The sequence below is a fragment of the Thalassophryne amazonica genome, chromosome 3 (genome assembly GCF_902500255.1).
Source record: "Thalassophryne amazonica chromosome 3, fThaAma1.1, whole genome shotgun sequence".
NCBI classification, from domain to species: Eukaryota; Metazoa; Chordata; class Actinopteri; order Batrachoidiformes; family Batrachoididae; genus Thalassophryne; species Thalassophryne amazonica.
Genome location: NC_047105.1, coordinates 5,197,051 through 5,211,587, shown reverse-complemented (window position 1 = coordinate 5,211,587; position 14,537 = coordinate 5,197,051). Strand labels below are relative to the sequence as shown.

The window sequence follows — 14,537 nt, the reverse complement described above, 5'->3', positions numbered from 1 at the left end:
CACTATATAAATAAAATTGATTTGATAATTTTATTATAGTCAAGTATTTACCAACTGGCAGGTTTGTGTGAAATATTAGTGGCCTGATGTGTCGGTAGTCCAGCCTAGTGTCACGCTTTTTCCATGTCCCTTTCATGAAAAGTGCCCCATTTTTGTGACAGGGTTTTTTAAAAATAATTTTTATTGTTTATAATCCTCCACCTTCTCCTAACCATAACCATAATGTAATGGTGTCTCTCCTCCCCTAACCCTAACCCTAACCCCACCAGCCCAACACCCCACATTTCATGCCCCCATCATGAAATGAATTCATGCCCCCGTTACGAAACGTGCCCCATTTTTTGTGCCCCAACACGAACCAATAGATTAATCTACTTTTCGTAATGCCATCACAAACTGCTGTGAGACTGGGTTGCGCTATTCGCTAGGTCAACTTTTTATTCAGTATGGAAGGACGAAAAGTCATTAAACCTAGCCAAAGTTGCAAAATTAGCAGCGCTGCTCCCCACAGGTCATTTATGGTAACCACAAAAATAGGCATGCAATTTCTCCCGGCTCTTTATGTAATTCACTGCCTCTTTCCAAGAACCAAACCATTATATTTCTCATTTTGAGTTTATTGAAAGTCACGTTGAAACTCGACCAGTGTCCCCACAGACAGCATCCATCTTATGAAGGGTCCAAGAAAATGCCTCCTGGTACTTTTATATGATGTGGTTGTTACAGTGGGTGTGGTTTAGTCTATATGTTACTGGCTCTCACAGATAGGGGGAGCCCTCTCTTTATCAAAATCTTACGCATGCATAATTTAAATGAAACTTAACTCTTGTTGATACTTTAAACCAAGTTCCAGACACTTTTAAACAGATAACAAAAGCAAACACTTGATAACTATCATTAAATAGGGAATTAGCACAGATATTATCTAACAGGCGTAAGCCCCGCCCTGCTGCACCACAACTTATTGAGTTTTTTGAGTTTATATCTGTAGTGAACTTGTTTGAATTGGTTCATTAATGTTTGTTTCATTCAGTAATTCCAGCTGAGGTGTCACACTGCGACTTTTCTCTCGGTTTTATTGCTGAATATAGAGGTTTTTGTGTTTGGAGGTCTCCCCTCCCCCACCCGGCGGCACAGGAGAGCCCGCCTCTCGTCTCTCTCCCCGCCAGGCTCCGCCTCCTCCCGCTGCTCTGTCATCCACACCGCCATTTCTTTCAGCCATTTTACCGTTGAGCGTCGGTACACAGGCGACCGGAGGACGTCGAGACAGCGCCGTTAAAAGGTACTTCACAGTTTTTTTTTTCCCCTCCTCCCTCTTCTTGAATGCCTTCTTTTGTGTGGTTTGTATTGCCGTCTCGGCTTGTGTCTCGCGGGTCGGGCTCCAGGCCGGTTCAGGGGTCGGCTCCAGACAGTAAAGATTTCTGGGGAGTGTTTGTTGCTCGTTCGTCCAAAAGAAAAGAAAAGAAAAAAAAAAGGCGACGTCTTTGACCAAAATAACGGAAGTTGAAAATGAGTGTTTGTGTGTCAGTTCCGTGAATCTGTGGACTGTGGCTCTTTGGGTTTTAAAGGGGTTGCTTGGTGATCTATAAATTGATTGCGAACGAATAGGGGGCGCTCGTGAGCTACCCCAAGGCTAGTTTTGCAGACTGCGTTTTACTGCTAACTGGTTAACCAAGTTTATTTTTTTAGTGCAACACATAATTTTAATGTGTGTTGAGAAATTCTTGGTTTCTTTGTTCTTATTTGGGGTTTTTATTTGATTTATGCGGGTTGGTAAGGTTAGACCTTACTTTTGTAAAACACCTTGAGGCAACTTTGTTGTGATTTGGCACTATATAAATAAAAATAAACTGAATAAATTAAAATTGAAATGTTTTTCGTTGGCGGGATATCTCAAAAAGATGCAAATGGATTTCAGTTAAACTTGGCAGTTGGGGTTGAGGAGGAGTGGTTTAAATAGATGGCTCCAGAGGTGGATATTTGTTCCTGATCCACACCAAAATGTAACCAGTTCTTCCTTCGCTTCAGGCCTACCAGTCCACTAGGTTTCAGTGGAATCCTTTTATGTTCATTACTTATATCTTGCTAATATCTCAAAAGGACAATTCTCAGTCATTCACCCGGCAGCGCCCCCTGGTGGTCGTTTTTCACTTGGTGAGAACATTGCCGAACTCAGTACAAATCACTGATCTCTATATATCACTGGATAGCTCACTGGCCCACACACTCCATACAAACCGCTGAAAGAAATTGTTGGCCAGCAGTTTATCCGGACATTCCACTGTTAAAGGAGATTTTATTTATTTTATTACCACTCGCATGTTATGTGGGCCACACATATACGACTCATTGGAATGTCAACAATTTCAAGTAATAACTGAGCTGATTCTCTCATTTCCTTATTTTTGTGCTCCAGGTAATGTAGCCTTCAGCCCTCCATGATTAGCTATTTGATTCCTTTCTTTCTTTTAGTACTTTGACACATTCTCCCCTTCTATTCTCAGTTATTCAGACCTCACTGGGACGAATACTCAGTTCTAAATATTATTCTTTAGTCAAAGTTTATACAAGTTTTGTGTAATCATCAGCAAACTTATCAATATATATAGTTGTATGTAAAAGTTTGGGCACCCCGATAATTGTCATGATTTTCCTTTTACAAATCATTGGTTGTTTGGATCAGCAATTTCAGTTAAATATATCATATAGCAGACTGTGCAGCTGGTCTGCTCTGTGTAAGCCTGGTCCTGTTAGATCTCAGAGCAGGATCTGGTTAGTACTTGGATGGGAGACCTCTTTGGAACACCAGCGGCTGTGTGTGTTTCTCCATGTAAAACTGGAGTTGCGTCAGGAAGGGCATCCGGCGTAAAACCTGTGCCATTTACCAATGCGGATCTGACTGTATCCGCTGTGGCGACCCCGAACAAAACATATTATGTAGCAGATGAACACACTGGTATTTGAGAAGTGAAATGAAGTTTCTAGTGTTTACAGAAAGTGTGCAAGAATTATTTAAACAAAATTAGGCCGGTGCATAAATTTGGGCACCCCAACAGAAAAATACATCAATATTTAGTAGATCTTTCTTTTGCAGAAATAACAGCCTCTAAACGCTTCCTATAGCTTCCAATGAGAATCTGAAATCTGGTTGAATGTATTTTGGACCATTCTTCTTTACAAAACATCTCCAGTTAAGTCACGTTTATTGGTTTCTGAGCATGGACAGCTTGCTTAAAATCACAGGTCTGTGGACTGAGATGGTCATTCCAGAACATTGTACTTGTTCCTCTGCATGAACGCCTTAGTAGATTTTGAGCAGTGTTTAGGGTCGTTGTCTTGTTGAAAGATCCAGCCCTGGTGCAACTTCAACTTTGTCACTGATTCATGAACATTGTTCTCAAGAATCTGCTGATATTGACTGATATTGACCATGTGACCCTCAACTTTAACAAGATTCCCAGTACCTGCACTGGCCACACAGCCCCACAGCATGATGGAACCACCTCCAAATTTTATTGTAGGTAGCAAGCGTTTTTCTTGGAATACTGTGTTCTTTTTCAGCCATGCATACCGCCCCTTGTTATGTCCAAATAACTCAATTTTAGTTTTATCAGCCCACAGCACCTTATTCCAAAATGAATCTGGCTTGTCCAAATGTGCTTTAACTTACCTCAAGTGACTCTGTTTGTGGCATGTACACAGAAAAGGCTTCCTCTGCATTACAGCATCATACAGCATCTCTTTGTGCAAAGTGCGCTGTATAGTTGAATGATGTACAGAGACACTATCTGCAGCAAGATAATGTTGTAGGTTTTTGGAGCAGGTCTGTGGGTGGACTATGACTGTTCTCGCCATCCTTCGCTTCAGCTTATGAGATTTTTCTTGGTCTGCCACTTCGGGCCTTAACTAGTACTGTACCTGCGGTCTTCCATTTACTCACAGTGGAAACTGACAGCTGAAATCTCTGCGATAGCTTTTGTATCCTTCCCCCAACCCGTGACGTTGAACAATCTTTGTTTTCAGGTCATTTGCGAGTAGGGCTGCAGCTATCGATTATTCTGGTGATTAATCGAGTAATTGGATAAAAAATACTTTTGCATTTTTAAACAACATTAAAAGTCCAGGGCTCTCCCTGAGCAATGGAACAATGTCATTGCGCCATCACGTAGATTGTCAAATTTAGTGTATCCCTTTCTGTTTTCCTGGGTAATGTTTCTTTTTTTTCACATCTTTACAAGTTTTGGATCTTTTCCGGTGACAGGAGCTCAGCCAAAGTCTGGCCATTGACATTTTGCTGAAATGGTGATGGGATATGGCTTTCTGTTTTTTGTTTTCCCCAGCTTGTAAAATTGAACAATTTCAAGTTTTGTTTTTTTTAGGTTTGTGGACTGGGCCCCTGCGTGATTCAACTTCCCCCCCCTCTCTGCGATTCAGCAGATTCATTTCAACTGGAGGTTTAACATGCAAGCCTGGCAGTCACTGTTTTTAAGTTACCGTGTTTGTGAAGCGTTGCCCAAAAAAGCGAAAATAAAAAAGCGAAACATTCAGTGCGAGTCTGAACAAAACAGAGATGAAAGGGTAGACTTCTTCCAGAGACTTTTTGTCAGTGTGTCTGGGGACGGAGCTGTGACTTGCCTGGTGTGAGGGGTTCAGCAGTCCCCTCGCACTGGGCAGAGAGAGAGAGAGCAGTTGGCCGCCACGTGTAGAGCAGCCAGCGGATGAAATGGTGTGTTTTTTTTTTTGTTTTTTTTTTTTGTTTTTTTAACATATACACTGCTTTGCTTCAAATGCGCAGTAAGCTATTTCAGATGATCAGTGTGGACCATCTTTCTCCTAAAAGACTTTAATTTACTCTGTGTGTCACGTTGGAAAGGTGTAGCTTTTGTGCTAAATGGATTAGCTGTTACACTGCCTGCATGCATGCTGTAGTCTTCTTTCTGGGGACGTTACAGTGAGACACACAGGCCTGGCATATATATTACAATGTTAAACGAAGCTTCGAGGCACAGAATTTGCATCAAACTTTTTTTTTGTAATCGAATTATTCGAGTTACTCGATTTAATTGTTTCAGGCCTGTTTGAGAGTTATTTAGAGGCTCCCATGTTGCCACTCATTAGAAGAGATGCAAAGAGGGGAAACATTTGCAAATGGCCACTTTAAATACCCTTTCTCATGATTGTATTCACCTGTGTTGGAGCCATTTTTTATGTTTTAAGGAATATGTACATTTATGTAGATTTTATATTTAGAATTAATACTTTACAGAATTTAAGTTAATTTAGGAATATAAGTATTTATTTAGTATGTAAAGTTTTACCTAGATACTAGATACTGTGGTGCAATTTGATTGGCTGCTGATTTTATATAAAACCATCAGGACGCATGAAGAATGTCAGAACAGAAGCCGCGAGCCATAGAAGCATCACAGTCTTTTGACCGTCACATCGCATAGAGATAATTATGTAGATAGGAGTTAAGAATTCACCTTTTGTTCTGTATGAGTTTAAGTTCCAGTAAAGAAAGACATCAAACTTAAGTTTCGGATTCAAGACTTTTATTTCTGTTGTTGTGTCGTGTCTGAAAGTACTTCGAGGCTCAAGGCTCACATAAAAGTCAAAAGACTCGCCCAAAACCACGAGGGTTGCTGAGCCACTACGGAGCTAAGCTAACGAGCTTGGAGGAAGAAATAAGAAGCTGGATGCTGCTAGCTCAGTAAGAAGACAGAATTAATTGAAATCGCCTTCAAGGTTTGAGAGGAACTGAAGCATTAAAAGAAACACCTTGACTGCACTGCTGGCTGAAGCAAGCTTTCCCAGGGTCAGGTCTGATATTCTCTCCTCATTTCCGTTAGCCTGCTATGCTAGTTAGCCCGCTAGCTACCCTGCTAAACTGACTTTGGAAAACTTCAGTAAATGCCCAAAGCAGGATTTCCAGCGCAGAAAGTCATTCATGTTTATGCCAAACGATCTCACTCAAGCAGTAACTCTTTTCACAAGTGTCTGTGAATGTATTGGAAGAGTTTAGAAGCTGTGAGGAATTTGGATAATTGTCACAGTTAATGGGTGAAGATTTATGAATGAAACATGATGGCCGAAACAAATGCAGATGCGCTTAATGACCAGAAGAGGGCTCCAAAGATCACGGAAAGGGCAGTGGAGGAGAAAATAAGGAGATTAAAAGATGAGAGAAGGGGAAAGTTGGCACAGCTAACAAAGCTACGAAATGAGAGAGAAACATTGAAACAAGATGAAAGCAATGTTGAAAGCTTTCAATGGGACATTCTGCCCAAACTGGAAACATGTTTTAGAGAGTATAAACGTCTTAATGAAGAATTATGTGAGCTTATGAGTGAAGATGAACAAAATACTGATCAGGAGACATATCAAAGCAGATGTGAAGAATTAAAGGCATTCATAAACGAACTATACGAGTGGATTAAAAATGTGAAAACACATTATCATGAGGAGGAAGATGATGTTAGGCCACAGGATAGCGTTTCCGTGGCTCACTCAGGAGTCGTGCATCTCACCGATCTAACATCAGCCCAGCGCATTTGAAACTCAAAGCAGAGCATGAAGCACTACTAGCAAAAGCAGCAGCCCTTGAAAAGAAAAGAGCTTGAGCAAGAAGAAGCGCGCTTGAGAACAAGAAAGGAAGCGTTGCGGATTGAAACTGACCTTGCCGCTTCACATGCCAAATTAAAAATTTATGAGGAATATGAAGACGCTCAGGAGTCTATGGATGATTTACTGTACCCAGTAACAAGGCTTAAAGCTGCACCTAAGTATGTGACTGAAAGCAAAGAGAAGTTTACTAGCCATGACTATGGACATATTGGAGCTGCAAAGCTACTGCATGATGTCAAGCCTAAATCAGCTGCGCCAGTTGTTTCTTCAGAGAGGACAAGCATCATACAGGCAAATGACCGACAACACTCAGAATGCTAATTTCGTTGATGACCTGTATCGAGTGCTACAGCGTCAAAATCAGGTGACTGAAATGCTCATCAAACAGAGTCTGACTCAGCTGCCTCACAGAGACATACCAGTATGCACAGGAGATCCTCTGATGTACAGGTCTTTCATAAGAGCTTTTGAGCACGCTATCGACAGCAAGACAGTCAGCAAGATCGCTTATACTACCTTGAACAGTTTGAGTGGGGAACCCCTTGAACTCATTCGCAGTTGTGAGCATATCAAATCAATTTATTTATATCGCGCCAAATCACAACAAACAGCTGCCCCAAGGCGCTTTATATTGTAAGGCAAGGCCATACAATAATTACGGAAAAACCCCAATGGTCAAAACTACCCACTCTGAGCAAGCACTTGGCGACAGTGGGAAGGAAAAACTCCCTTTTAACAGGAAGAAACCTCCAGCAGAACCAGGCTCAGGGAGGGGCAGTCTTCTGCTGGGACTGGTTGAGGCTGAGGGAGAGAACCAGGAAAAAGACATGCTGTGGAAGAGAGCAGAGGTCAATCACTAATGATTAAATGCAGAGTGGTGCATACAGAGCAAAAAGAGAAAGAAACACTCAGTGCATCATGGGAACCCCCCAGCAGTCTAAGTCTATAGCAGCATGACTAAGGGATGGTTCAGGGTCACCTGATCCAGCCCTAACTATAAGCTTTAGCAAAAAGGAAGGTTTTAAGCCTAATCTTAAAAGTAGAGAGGGTGTCTGTCTCCCTGATCTGAATTGGGAGCTGGTTCCACAGGAGAGGAGCCTGAAAGCTGAAGGCTCTGCCTCCCATTCTACTCTTACAAACCCTAGGAACTACAAGTAAGCCTGCAGTCTGAGAGCGAAGCGCTCTATTGGGGTGATATGGTACTATGAGGTCCCTAAGATAAGATGGGACCTGATTATTCAAAACCTTATAAGTAAGAAGAAGAATTTTAAATTCTATTCTAGAATTAACAGGAAGCCAATGAAGAGAGGTCAATATGGGTGAGATATGCTCTCTCCTTCTAGTCCCTGTCAGTACAATGCGTGTATTCTTCCCATCGTACCTGTGCAGATAAGACACAAGAATGGCTCATGTGTAACCAAAACGTATGCGTTCCTGGATCAAGGAAGCGACGTGACTTTCTGTACTGAGGACTTGGCAAAGAAACTGAACATCCGGGGAAGAAAGACAGAGTACATTCTTAACACCATGTCACAGAAACAGAAAGTGAGCAGCTATGTCTGGAGGTGTGTGGATTAGATGCACGAGACTACATCAGGCTGCCCAATGTGTATACGCACCCAGACATACCTGCAAAGAGAACCAACATACCACAGAAGAAAGATTTGGATAAGTGGTCTTACCTGAGCCGAGTCCACCTTCCAAAACTGGAATCAGAGATTGGCCTTCTCATCGTTTCCAATGCTCACAAGGCTATGAAGCCATGGGAGATTATTAACAGCCGAAACGATGGACCGTACACCGTGAAAACTGCTTTAGGGTGGGTAGTCAATGGACCCATCAGCAGATGCCAAGAGAAAGAACCTGATGACGCTGAGACTGTTTTAGTAAATTGCATCTCTGTTTTGAGCATAGAAGACATGTTGATGAGGCACTATGAAGCTGATTTCCCAGAACGCCGGTGTGAGGACAAGCAAGAGCCGTCACAACATGACAAGCAGTTTATGCACACTGTGACGACATCAGCACATCTGACCGATGGCCATTACACCATCAAGCTGCCTCTGAAGGAAGACTCTGTGAAGATGCCATGCAACCGTGGTATAGCTGTGCAACGGCTCAACTCCTTGAAGTGGAAATTTAACAGAAATGCAGACTTCTTTCAAGAGTACAACAGCTTCATGAACAACATTCTGGAGAAAGGCTACGCCACCAGAGTTCCAGATGAGCAGCTGAGTCGCAGTGATGGAAGAGTGTGGTTCATCCCGCACTGGGGTGTACCACCCGAAAAAGAAAAAATTGAGGGTTGTGTTCGACTGCACGGCAACATACCAAGGAGTGTCACTGAATGACAGACTGCTACAAGGGCCGGACCTTACAAACACACTAATCGGAGTGCTGCTGAGGTTCAGGCAGGAGCCTGTTGCACTGATGGCGGACATCGAATCCATGTTCTACCAAGTACGGGTTCCAGTTGAAGACGCAGATCTGTTGCGCTTCCTTTGGTGTCCAGGCGGCAATCAGAATGAACCAGTGGAAGAGTACAGGATGTGCATGCACCTGTTCGGAGCCATGTCATCCCCCAATTGCGCTTCGTATGCGCTCAGAACGGCACAAGATGCAGCTGCAGCTACTTCACCAGAAACCACAGAGACAGTCCTTAACAACTTCTATGTGGACGACTGTTTGAAATCAGTTGCCACTGAAGAGGAAGCTGTGCATCTTGTGAAGGAACTGATGGAGTTGTGTGCCGGTGGAGGGTTCCACTTGACCAAGTGGGTAAGCAACAGTAGGGCCTTGCTGTGCTCCATCCCTGGCAACAAAAGAGCAGCTGAAGTTAAAGATCTGGACTTGCAGCAGGACGACCTACCAGTCTAACGAGCGTTAGGCGTGCAGTGGTACACAAGTTCGGATAGCTTCAAGTTCAAGATTCAGCTGCCTCACAAGCCATGCACAAGACGAGGCATCCTTCCAGTTGTTAGTTAACCCAATGGGTTTTTTGGCGCCACTACTCCTACTCGTCAAGCTCATTCTGAGAAACCTTTGCAAAGAGAAAACGGGCTGGGATGAGGACATCTCAGAGAAGCCACAACGAACATGGAAGAAGTGGCTAGTGGACCTTGACAAGCTGTTAGAACTCAGCGTGAGCAGATGTTTCAAGTCCTGCTCATTCGGACTCACCAAGGTTGCACAAATCCACCATTTTTCAGACGCAAGTCAAGATGGATACGGGGTTGTGTCATACCTTCTGTTGACGAATGAGCAAGAAGAGAAATGCATTCGCTTCTTGATGGGGAAAGTCCCGAATTGCTCCGTTCAAGCAGGTTACGATCCCAAGAATGGAGTTGACAGCTGCAATGGTCTCAGTCAAGGTTGACCGGATGCTGAAAGAAGAACTTCAAGTTCTCTGGACAGATAGTACGACTATACTAAGGTACATTGAAAATGACGCTCTTCGTTTCAAGACGTTTGTGGCTAATCGCGTCTCTTTTTTTTTTTTTTAGAGAAGCTACCACAAGAGCTCAGTGGAAGTATGTCAACACCTCTCAAAACCCAGCTGATCAAGCTTCAAGAGGCTTAAAGATTGAGAGCTTCATGTCAAGCGACAACTGGTTTCAAGGGCCTTGCTTCCTGAGCGAGCCAAACAACTGGCCAGAGCAACCTGAACAGTCTACTTACTTGTCAGAAAGTGATGAAGAGGTGAAGACATCAGCTGCTGTATCGTGCACAAATCCATTAGTCGACGACACAGATCCAGTAAACCAGCTTGTGGAGCATTACTCCAGCTGGTACAGACTAAAGAAGGCAACCGCTTGGATTCTGCGCCTAAAAGAGATACAACAGTACCTGAGTGAGAAAAGAAAAGAATTAGAGAAAGCTGTGAAAGAGTCGGAACATGACACAGTGAAACACAAACCAATAGTTGAAGAACAAATGAAAACCTGGAAAAGAGATTGCTCACAGTTGAGGAGTTATCCAGAGCAGAAATGGAGCTGATCAAATACAGCCAGAGACAAGCCTATGCTGAAGAAATAAAAGTTCTACAGCAAGGAAACAAGAATGTGAAAAGAACCAGCCCAATTTTCAAATTGGATCCGTACTTGCAAGATGGTGTTTTAAGAGTAGGGGGCCGTCTGAACAGATAAGCGATGCCTGAGGAGGCCAAGCATCCTGTCCTTCTGTCTAAACAACACAGAATAGCCTACCTTATTCTCCACCATATCCACCTACAAACTGGATGTGGCGGCAGAAATCTTGTCCTGGCAAGACTAAGACAACGGTATTGGATACCTAGAGCCAATGCAGCAGTGAGAACCGTGATCACAAAGTGCAACCTCTGCAAAAGACTGCATGCAAAGACTGGGGAACAGCAAGTGGCAGACTTGCCACAAGACCGACTGCTACCCGACAAACCGCCTTTTACCAACACAGGCATGGATTACTTTGGTCCTTTTGAGATAAAAAGAGGACGGGCCAAAGTCAAATGCTACGGAGTGCTCTTCACATGCTTGGCAGTGCATATAGAAGTTGCATACTCCCTCGACACGGACTCATGTATTAACACTTTACGTCGTTTTCAAGCCAGATGAGGCCAAGTGTCAATCATCCGTTCCGACAACGGCACTAATCCTTGAAAGAATTGGACCAGTCTCGCATCAATGAAGCTATGATGCAGAAGGGAGTGCAGTGGCTGTTCAACCCGCCTGCTATATCTCATCACGGCGGTATTTGGGAACGTCAAATTCGTACTGTGAGAAAAGTTCTGCGTTCTGTCGTGAGACTACAATCGCTAAACAATGAAAGACTACAGACTTTTCTGTGCGAAGTTGAGAGCATCATCAATGGGAGACCAATTACCACCAACACAGATGACCCCAACGACCTCGAGCCGTTGACCCCAAATCATCTACTCCTGATGAAGACGCAGCCCAGCATGCCACCTGGTGTGTTTGTTAAAGACGATGTCTATGCGCAGCGCCGCTGGAGACAGATCCAGTATATGACAGACTTATTCTGGAGGAGGTGGACCCAGGAATATCTGCCACTTCTGCAAGAGCGGCAAAAATTGCTTGGATTGAAAAGAAGCTTCAAGGTTGGAGACGTCCTTGTTGCTGATCCATCCCTGGCCAGGAATTGCTGGATGCTGGGCAGAATCACCAAGGTCATGCTAGACTCCAGGGAGAAGAATGAAGAAAGAAGAGACTTATCTGATTAGACATACGAGGTCTGTCCATAAAGTATCGTACCTTTTTTATTTTTTTCAAAAACTATATGGATTTCATTCATATGTTTTTACGTCAGACATGCTTGAACCCTCGTGCGCATGCGTGAGTTTTTCCATGCATGTCGGTGACGTCATTCGCCTGTGAGCACGGCTTGTGGAAGGAGTGGCCCCGCCCCCTCGTCGGATTTTCATTGTCTGGAAATGGCGGAATGAAAAGGACTTTTTTTCCATCAGAATTTTTTCAGAAGCTGTTAGAGACTGGCACCTAGAAACCATTCGAAAAATTTATCTGGCTTTAAGTGAAAATTTTATGGGCTTCACAGAGAATAAGGACTTTAACTACAGCTTTAAGGACGGTCGGTGCGCCGAGCTGCGACGATGCGGCACAAACCACTGGATCATTTCTAAGCTGATGACTCTGTGGATACGAGACCGTCGTGTGCTCTTTCTCTGGTTATCACAAGACCTGGACATCAGCCATTTTCCGGCAGATTTCACTTTTAACAAGAGATTTTGTCATGGAAAGCCGCACGGAGGCTTCGCGCATCATGACCGATTCGCTGATGAAGCGAGACAAAGGAACACCTCCGTTTCGGAGTGTTAGAGGACAAGTTGGGACATGTCCAGCTCTCCACAAGTTCTTTTATACTCAACTCAACTGGTAAGCACTGAAAGCCGAGATAGACATGTCCCAACTTGTCCTCTAACACTCCGAAACGGAGGTGTTCCTTTGTCTCGCTTCATCAGCGAATCGGTCGTGACGCGCGAAGCCTCCGTGCGGCTTTCCATGACAAAATCTCTTGTTAAAAGTGAAATCTGCCGGAAAATGGCTGATGTCCAGGTCTTGTGATAACCAGAGAAAGAGCACACGACGGTCTCGTATCCACAGAGCCATCAGCTTAGAAATGATCTAGTGGTTTGTGTCGCATTGTCATTATTACTGTCTATTATGGTGGGAATTGTTTTTATTTATTATTATTATTATAGATACTCATCACTAATATATGATATAAATTACATAGTAATAAAAAAAGAATATTGGTCACACTCGATAGTCGTAATAACGTATGGGAATTTGGGGGTGGGATTAAATAAGTTCGTCTTCAAGTGCGCGGGTATGTATGCATGTATGTTTGTATCTCCTGTTCTTTTCAACCCAATGTGGTTAAATGTAGATGTCAAAGAAATGCTTATTTTGTAAAACTCAAAATAAAATGATCAATCGGTCAATATGTACGTGTATGTGTATATATGTGTGCGTGTATATGTATGTATGTATGTGTGTGTGTGTATATGTATATATATCAATCAATCAATCAATTTTTTTTATATAGCACCAAATCACAACAAACAGTTGCCCCAAGGCGCTTTATATTGTAAGGCAAGGCCATACAATAATTATGTAAAACCCCAACGGTCAAAACGACCCCCTGTGAGCAAGCACTTGGCTACAGTGGGAAGGAAAAACTCCCTTTTAACAGGAAGAAACCTCCAGCAGAACCAGGCTCAGGGAGGGGCAGTCATCTGCTGGGACTGGTTGGGGCTGAGGGAGAGAACCAGGAAAAAGACATGCTGTGGAGGGGAGCAGAGATCGATCACTAATGATTAAATGCAGAGTGGTGCATACAGAGCAAAAAGAGAAAGAAACAGTGCATCATGGGAACCCCCCAGCAGTCTACGTCTATAGCAGCATAACTAAAGGATGGTTCAGGGTCACCTGATCCAGCCCTAACTATAAGCTTTAGCAAAAAGGAAAGTTTTAAGCCTAATCTTAAAAGTAGAGAGGGTGTCTGTCTCCCTGATCTGAATTGGGAGCTGGTTCCACAGGAGAGGAGCCTGAAAGCTGAAGGCTCTGCCTCCCATTCTACTCTTACAAACCCTAGGAACTACAAGTAAGCCTGCAGTCTGAGAGCGAAGCGCTCTATTGGGGTGATATGGTACTACGAGGTCCCTAAGATAAGATGGGACCTGATTATTCAAAACCTTATAAGTAAGAAGAAGAATTTTAAATTCTATTCTAGAATTAACAGGAAGCCAATGAAGAGAGGCCAATATGGGTGAGATATGCTCTCTCCTTCTAGTCCCCGTCAGTACTGTAGCTGCAGCATTTTGAATTAACTGAAGGCTTTTTAGGGAACTTTTAGGACAACCTGATAATAATGAATTACAATAGTCCAGCCTAGAGGAAATAAATGCATGAATTAGTTTTTCAGCATCACTCTGAGACGAGATATTGCGTAAATGCAAAAAAGCAGTCCTACATATTTGTTTAATATGCGCTTTGAATGACATATCCTGATCAAAAATGACTCCAAGATTTCTCACAGTATTACTAGAGGTCAGGGTAATGCCATCCAGAGTAAGGATCTGGTTAGACACCATGTTTCTAAGATTTGTGGGGCCAAGTACAATAACTTCAGTTATTGTACTTGGCCCCACAAATGTGTGTGTGTGTGTGTGTGTGTGTGTGTGTATGTATGTTAAGAAATGATTCGATCCACCAACATCAATAAGCTTCAGAGTGGCCGTTGTTATTGGGGGTGTTTGTCAGGAAAATGATCATTTCTCTACGTTGATTACGGACCCTGCAGCGGGGCTTTGCTTTGAACCTTGAACCAATCGAAGCAGTGCTTCTAGCTATTGCTTCGTTTATTAATTTTTTTTCTTTCGCCTCTATATTAATTTT

The 14,537-nt window shown here is 43.2% G+C and overlaps 1 protein-coding gene across 2 annotated transcripts in view; it reads left to right on the top strand.

Annotated features, from left to right (window-relative positions):
- The first annotated feature begins 1,162 nt into the window (after positions 1-1,162).
- Positions 1,163-14,537, top strand: part of si:dkeyp-87e7.4 (uncharacterized protein LOC557283 homolog) — a 55,905-nt gene continuing 42,530 nt past the window's right edge. Inside the window, exon 1 of one of the 2 annotated variants that reach the window (XM_034164987.1) lies at positions 1,163-1,282. The gene's annotated coding sequence lies outside the window, so the exon portion shown is untranslated. The remainder of the gene's footprint in view (positions 1,283-14,537) is intronic. The other variant, XM_034164978.1, reaches the window with a different exon arrangement.